Genomic DNA, 8,388 nt, shown 5'->3' with positions numbered 1-8,388 from the left:
AAAGGGGGGGGGGGGGGTAACTGTTAAGTACATTTTTATTAAAACAAATTAGACCTGTATCTGAAAGGACTACCCACTGCAGATGTTACTGATAAAATCAATACATTTATTTTGTATTTTGTATATGTTTAACTAAGAAAAGACCTTTGGATTAAGTTGAGAAGAAAATTCAAACCATGATTTCACTTTTCATGCTAACAAGTTTTTTCTAATTTTTTACAATAACTGTTAAACATAAACATATTAATAATAATAGTTTTCCTTAAAGTTTTCAATATTCCTCCCTATTGTTTCCCATTTTCGGTAGACACATGTGAATGATGTTTATAAAAAGAAAATGATTATAGAACAATGAAGAAAGCTTGCAGCCCTTTACAATGACTATGGTAATCTAATCAAATAATGGATTAAGCTCAAAATAAAGCTTAGAAAGGATTAGTTAAAAATAAATTATCAGTGAAACTTTTTGTAGTATCTGGCAGAATAGCCATTAGAAGTCAATTTCATATCATCACTGCTTTCACAGTGAATGAAACAGCTGAAGTAATTCCTTTTACAAGCAATGACCTTGAGTAGTCTTTGCAACCCTCTTGATCAAAATCCTCATATTAAAATGTTATTAGGTTTAATCATCACGTAGTTATATGTGTTTAAATATTTTCATTTTTTATTCTAGACAAAACCTTTTAAGTTTTTCTTTAGACTTGTATGCTATAGCAGGCTAAGTTGACTATCCAAGAACATTCAACCAGACACCTGTGACTAAACATTTAGCATTCTAGTCCTACCTCCTGCTTACATTACAGTAGAAGTGGTTACCCTCTACCAATATTCACTGAAAGCTCAGATCTTCAAATGACAAGCCTATTAATAGATAAAAAAGAACAATATTTTATTAACCTTTCTAATATTTCATAGAATGGAATTGTGTGGAAAAATTCTATTGGTTCTTGCATGTCTAAATTTGTAGTGCATATAGCTAATTTACTCTAAACACGAGTATATTTGATCCAGCCATTGCGTGCTAAACTCCAGGTTGCTCGATGAGCTGATAAAGTGGGCTAAAAGGCTGCTTAGCAGTTTACCCTAATCATTGTACAGTGTGCATTGGAACCAGGATATTATTATAACAATTTACACTGCGCTGTGAAATGATTGTGCCTCCTCCTAAATATATCAACATGCTGTGTATATATAATGTGGAAGTCATATGAACAATATATCACAACCTATTCACACCATATGATATTTTCAGTCCACTGTTTTAAAAATTCAGAAACTACAGATCCCAATACACCAGGTGAAAAATCAGAACATCTACAGTTCACATCAGACCCAATCTCTAATCCTCAATTGTGCTGTTTAGGCAAGTTCATTTGTGACACACTGGTGATGCACCCTTGTGTAGATCACCGGATGGAGCAGCACTAGCATTATTTAGTATAAGGGGGGCACATTAATTTCTCAGGGCAGTGTAAATTGTAATAATAGTTTAGCTTTTAGGTTTGAGGTTTTACTATAGGAGCGTGGATTTATATATATTTTATATCGGAATCAGTATGTCCATGTTTTCAGGGAGCATGGGCTCCCTCCTCCCGCCGTGACCTCTAGTCACCTGACTGGATACAGCAGGAATCTCACTTTTAATGTTGCAGTTATGGGATGAGAAGTGGACTCTCAACCCTTATCCTTTAACAAACATGGATCAAGTATATTTTATAATTAGGTGAAGTCTCAAAGGGGCATGCCTCTAAAGGCTACTGCCTGAAAACCTGAGTCCATCTAGAGGAGGATTGGGCTGCTTCCTGGTGAACCAACACCCAATTCATCCATAGCTTTATATGATCCAAGATGGAGGCTCCAATAGATTAGAGTTAGGACCACACTACACAGAGGGAACTTGACGAGGCAGTGTGGCTTCCACATGTTTTGCAAAAGTTGTGCAACTAAAATCTCTGTTTTAATCCTAATAGACAGTATAATTTGTTTCTTTTTTTGCAGGTTAGCTGGTAAGTGTGCTGGGAAATGTTTGCTTTTGTACTGTGTAAAGGCCTTTCACGTGCACCTTGCTTTAAATCTGGTTATGCATTGATGAGTGTATTTGCCATTTGTTTCATTTGCCATGTGTTTGGATTTGGTGTGGGGACATACTAGAGGCTTAAGTTGCCATTGTGATGTGATGGCTTCTGGTGTGCCCATGTGCCTTTAAGAAGGAATAGGCTGCCTCCTGGTGAACCTGCACCCTCCCAATTACTCTTTTGATATATATACTCCAAGATGGAGCCTTTCATAGGTCGGTTGTGAATTGATGACTGCGTTTGCCGTTTGTTCCACCTAAACAAGGAAGTGCATGCTCTTTTTGAGCATGGTCTTCCTCCATGGGGAGGCATGTTACACATTCTGTATTTACAGAAGTGGTAAGTGGCCCTTTTGTCCACTTTTTTCCCGTTCAATTATGCAGCAGTAAAGTGGATTTTCCATTACTTGATCGTCTCACTACCAACAGTGCAAGTCTGATCAACTCACAAGGCCAGTACCTTGTCTGCTCATTAGGTCACTTTGGTTCTAGAAAGGATACACATAAAATTCATACTGGGAGTTCTCGGGACAGGCTTAAGAACCTGAGTGCCACAGCTAAAAAAGTAACAAACTTTTTGGTACAACTCCATGCTTATCAAGGGTTAATCTTCCATTGATTTTCACAAGTGATCGAAGACAGGATTGTTGCAGCCAAAAAAACATATATTTTCAATTCAAATTTCTCTATTATGTTGTATGCTGAGGGACAAATCTTGTTTGGCTTTAAAGTGCTCTGAAATCTTTATCTCCAAATGCCTCCTTTCCTGGGCCTTTTTTTCGGATGCAGTGTGCCATGGAGCCACCTTTGTGTGCATGCTCCCAGCTGACAATAAACAGCGTGAATTAAAACAGACAGTCCTGGCCAGAGCTCCTCCCCTTACCCCCATCTTCCAAGTGAGTAACTTACAGCAGCTTCAGCCTGTGCTGTGAGCAGCGTACTGTGGGCCTGCACTTCTGTAACCGCAAGACAGGGAAAACGAATCTGTGGGACCTGGAGCCACGGAGGTGAATGTAAGAGTTTCTGCAGAGATTTTTTTTAAAGTACTTGGGAATATTCAATTATCTATTTAGAATGCATATAATTAAAAAAAGTTGATTGTTTAGTACTACTTTAAATGCAATAGGCAATTCTTGTTTGTTGCATGCCGATGGGGAAATCTTGTTTGTACTTAGAAACCCTTTATTATATTGTTTGCTGATGAGCACATCATCTTTATAATTATAGGCAAAGAGGGCGAATTACACTGTGGAACAAAATTTTTGTTGCATCGATACCAGCACTTGTTCTTACCTATGTTAAGTGTGCTGAAATCACATCAGACGTTAGTTTTTCTCTGTAAGGACTAGATTTTTTGCAATTCAACATTTCCATTTTTCACAACATTTTTAAACCTTTCGCATGATGACATGGTCTATCTGAGGAATTTATGGTCACACAATCTTAACATTAGGCTTAAACAACCATCTTGGCAAAGACATTCATTATGTATTCACAAAAATTTGTAGGTGCATCACAATATGCATTACATTTTTTTAAAAAGGCAAAAAAAAATCACTTGTGTGGGGTCAAATATGTATCACCACCTGTCAAATCTGAAACATTTATCTATTATAGTCAAATATGAGTATTTACTAATGCTTTTTACTTTAAATTTACATATATTTTGACATAAAGATGATGGGTGAATAACTGATAACGATGTGATTATCACTAACAGCCCCAAGCTTCTCTGGGAATTGATCAAGGTGACTATTCAGGAAATGGAGGTTGACACTGATATTCCACCCAAGATCGTGAAAAGCCAACAGTATTCTAGTAATGAGAACCTCATAGTCATCTGCCTCTTTGTTACCAAGAAAGTTTTGTATAACTGCCACAAAAGACAGCCATTCTGTCATTCATCTTCCTGACAAATTCCTTACCACGTACAAGGGCACAAATTTCAGGTACATCCAACACACCTGCTTTGATTTGAAAGACAAAGCAGGAAAAGCAGAAACTATGGGGGTTATTCACTCAGCTGCCAAAGGCAGCTGAGTGAATGACCGAGTCAAAGTGAACAGAGCCAAACGACGTTCTGCTATTCCCTCCGACTCAGTACAGCTGATGTCAGCCGTACATCGGCTGCCTTCGGTCAGCCAAACATGCTGTGCATGTTTGGCTGACCCGAAGTGCAGAGGGAGTTCGACTCAGCCGATTCAACATCTGGAACGGCCGAGTCGAAGCCCCGGCAGGTCACTCTCTGCCGTGCTCCCCTATTCTCATGGGGGCTGAACGGCAGTGAGTTGAATGTCGCCGAGCAGCATTCGGCTTGGCTGTCCTGCTCGCTACCTCTGAGGTAGCGAGATGAATAGAAAATATTAAAATACATGGGGGAAAAATGCTTTAAAATTATTTAAATAATTGTAAAAAAATCGGAATATTAAAAATAAGGTTAAGAAAATAATTAAAGAAATTTTAAAGAAAAAAAAAAAAAGCAGTGTCGGGTCCCCCTCCGAAACCATACCTGACCCTTTAGGTCTGGTAGGAAAGTTAGGAGGGACCACATTTAAAAAAAAAAGAAAAAAAAGCGTGGGGTTCCCTCAAAAAGTCATACCAGGCCCTTAAGATCTGGTAGGAATTTTAAGGAGGAACCCCACCCCTAAAAATGGGGAAAAAAGGTAATGGCCCCCCTCTAAAACTCCATACCAGACCCTTGATCCAATCACAGGCCTGGCAGGGCAGGAAAGGGGGGGATGAGCAAGCGCCCCCCCCTCCCTGCCATACCAGGCCACATGCCCTTAGCACTGAGAGGGTTCTTTACCAGAGTCACCCCTGGAAAAGCACCTTGTCCCCATGCTGAAGGTGACAAGGGCCTCTTCCCTACAAGCCCTGGGGCGTGGTTGTGGGGGTGTGGGCAGGGGGGCTTATTTATATTGGGGTACCCCATAAAGGGGCACCCAGATGCACCCCCCCTTGTGAATAAGTAAGGGATACTTATACGCCTACCCATTCACTAAAGGGTTAAATTAAAAGTATAAAAAAGTATAAAAAAGACCCCAGACTTTAGAAAAAGACAAGTTTTTAGGGGAAAAAATTGATCCACCGACGTAATCCAACGTCAATCACGACCTCCAACATTGTCCACGACGATGACTCGGCAAAATAAAAAATAATATATTTTTTTTTAAAACACTATGCACGCCGTCCCGACCACACACTCCCATCGCATAATGTAGAATCTGACAGCAAAATAGAAACAATTGGGCGGAGCTAGTGGTGACATCACCACTAGCTTCACCCAACTGTTTCCTATTGGCCGGCATCTGCCAGAGTCTTCTAGCAGGTCCCAGGCAATGAATAACAACTGGGTCACTGTGACGTCACTGCTGGCTCCACCCAGTTGTTATTATTTAATGACAGATCAGGTCATTGAAAGGTCCCCCAACTGTTGTACAGGCACAGTACGGGTTCTCTATGACCAGGGCCAGATTTCCCACAAGGCCAGGCCTTGTGGCAGCAGGGAGTAGAGGGGCAGCAGGGGTGTGGAACTCCTATCTCCCGATGCCCGGGACATGCAGTTCTGGGCGCCGGGAGGCTGGTCGCTTTCTACATTTAGCCCTGATTTGGGCAAGCAGAGCTAAATGTACAGCGGGGAAGCCGCCACTTTTTTTGTACAAGTGATCTTGGCGGTTGACGAGATCACTTGTATGCAGCCTGCAGATCTGCCATTCTCCATGGTGGGGGTGTTTGGCGGGTAGGGGGGCGCATTGAGGAACTTGGCCTTGGGGCAGCAGAAAGAGTAAATCCGGCCCTGTCTTTGACATAATTGTTTCAGCTTTGATGGCTGAGCAATTCATAGTTTTTTTTTAACATTTTCTCCCTTGTATATCATAATTGGACAAAGACCATCACTTCACAGTACAGTGTGGTTCTTGCCCTGTTTTCTCCCTTTTCATTTGTTGACAATTGCATTTAACAAGTAACAAGTGTCTGATGAAAGGGCAGAAGAGAGAGAGGATTGAGTGGGGATAGAACTACCTAATTGTATGCTTGGTTCCCAACAACATATACAAGAAATGGTTCCTGCAGAAACTTTCTGAGAGGGAATGATTAGATCACTTCCCCAAGATGTGGGACATGCGCTGTAGTCCTACTTTTTACTCTGTACATAAGAAATGTCAACAACACACCAATGGATAATGTCCAAAATAAAGCTTATTTTATTCACGCTATTGTCATATGAAAACCAGCATTTCTGATGTGACAATATGAGTGAATAAAAGACGTTTTATTTTGGACATTATCCATTGGTGTGCTAGTGACATTTCTGATGTTCACTGTGATGCACAGCGCCATCCACAGTCACTTCAACACCCACCTTTCAGCACAAGGGGAATTCGGTAAGGAGTGCTGCAGTTATCTTTGATTATGACTCATTTTATACATCCAAATTCCCCAAATGCTTAAAAACCCTATAATTGCCATTATCATTATCTTCAGAATTGCCTACCTTCTGATGTTGCAGGAATGCAGAACAATTTTCTCCATGATCCCAGAACTGATCTTTCTCTCTGAGCCACCTTTCCACACACAGTAGAGAATCAAGGAAAAATATATATTCCCTTGCACCCTGTATCATATGTTTCTTTAATATGCTAGATTTTCTTATAAAGCTTTTCTGAAAATAATATTCCCAGCCACATATGCAGTAGATATTCCCTGCGGCCTTTTGTAACACATGGCATCACATGGAAATAGATGGCAGTCACTCAGTCACAGTTCCATTTGCAGTTAGATGAAAAGTCTCCAATAAACTTCCACCCTTTGCATCCTCTGCTGTTTTAGTGCTGCTGTCAATAGAATGTTGTGTTCTACATGAGTTCATACAAGAATATGTCTTTAGATTACATCTTGCATCTTAAACTCCTGTGATCTTATGTACTGCTAGGTAGTGTGCTGCTTTGAGATATTTCATTTTCTTTAAATAGTTATTCATTGCTGCACTACTGGAGATATTTGCTTGATTCAATAGTAGTGCGCATGTGCATCTAAAGCTGTCTGTGCAGTCCTTGTAGGATATTTGAATTTCCATCTAGTTTTCTTATTTTCCTCTAATAGTGTTATTCTTCATTCTGCCCTGTGATAAACCTTTTGTCTTGTCTGCAATACTTACTAACTTTTTCAAAGCATTTTAACTCACTTTGAAAGTAGAAAGAAGTAAAGTGTTACATGGGTGAAAATAAAGAGAGTGTATTGAAAGTAATGTTCCCTTACTGTCTAAAAGAGCACATAACAAGAAAATGTTAATTAAATAATATTGGGGCCATTTCCATACAGTTGCTTAGCTACACTGTGAAGTAATCAGAAATAGGCAACTCTTCTCATATTTTATAATTATTTAACAGTGATACAAGCATTATTGTAAATATATGTTATCATTTGTTTATTTTAATATTCCTTTTGATATCTCGAAACTAATTAAGAGGATAACATTGCTTAGAAATGTAAATTAGTATTTACTCAGTGTGCAAAAAAATATGCACTAATAAAGGAAAAATATAATTATTTCTTACATCTAATTATCTAATATGTTTATTAACCACATACAAAAATAGATACATAAAAAATAAAAAAATAAATATTGGCAACAAGGTTTCTTTGTGGTATTCAGTTTGCAAAATTATCACATAGTAAAAATGATGATGTTAATAATAGTAACTTAACTTTTGGATAGTTTTTCTATTGATAAAGTACTAAAATACTATGGGGTCTATTCACTAAGCTGCCGAAGGATCTAGCCATAGCTTTGGCTGATCCTTCGGCTAGCTTCAGCCCCAGGACTCGTTCGGTTCAGCAGAACTGAAGGGCTGCTGTATGGGCTATTCACTATAGCCCGTACAACTCCCGAAGTTGGCCGAGCGGCTCAGTCGAGCCGAAGGCATATGCTCACAGCCTGCTTCTGACAGCTGGGCGGAGCCAGCCATGATCTCACGGCTGGCTCCGGCCATTTTCAGAGAGATCAGCGTTCCTGGTTACCAGCTAACCAGGGACGCTGTCATTACACACTGAGAGCGGCTTCTCCATGTTCTCAGTGTGTAATGACAGATGGCATTCCTGGTTACCTGGTTTCTCCCAGAAAGGTTCACTCTGCTCGATCGAGCAGAGTAAACCTTTCCCTGCTTGTTTTTTTTTCTTCTGACTTTGGAGCCATTGGCTGCCGTCAGAATAAAAAAAAAGATTTAAAAAATCACCATAGGAATGCATAGCTAGATTCCTATTGGCTATTTCAATTTGCAATAGCCAATAGCAAACTAGCTATTGCACCC

The sequence above is a fragment of the Nanorana parkeri genome, unplaced genomic scaffold (genome assembly GCF_000935625.1).
Source record: "Nanorana parkeri isolate BGI_ZX_2015 unplaced genomic scaffold, ASM93562v1 scaffold168, whole genome shotgun sequence".
NCBI lineage: Eukaryota > Metazoa > Chordata > Amphibia > Anura > Dicroglossidae > Nanorana > Nanorana parkeri.
Note: the sequence above shows the minus strand (reverse complement) of the source record.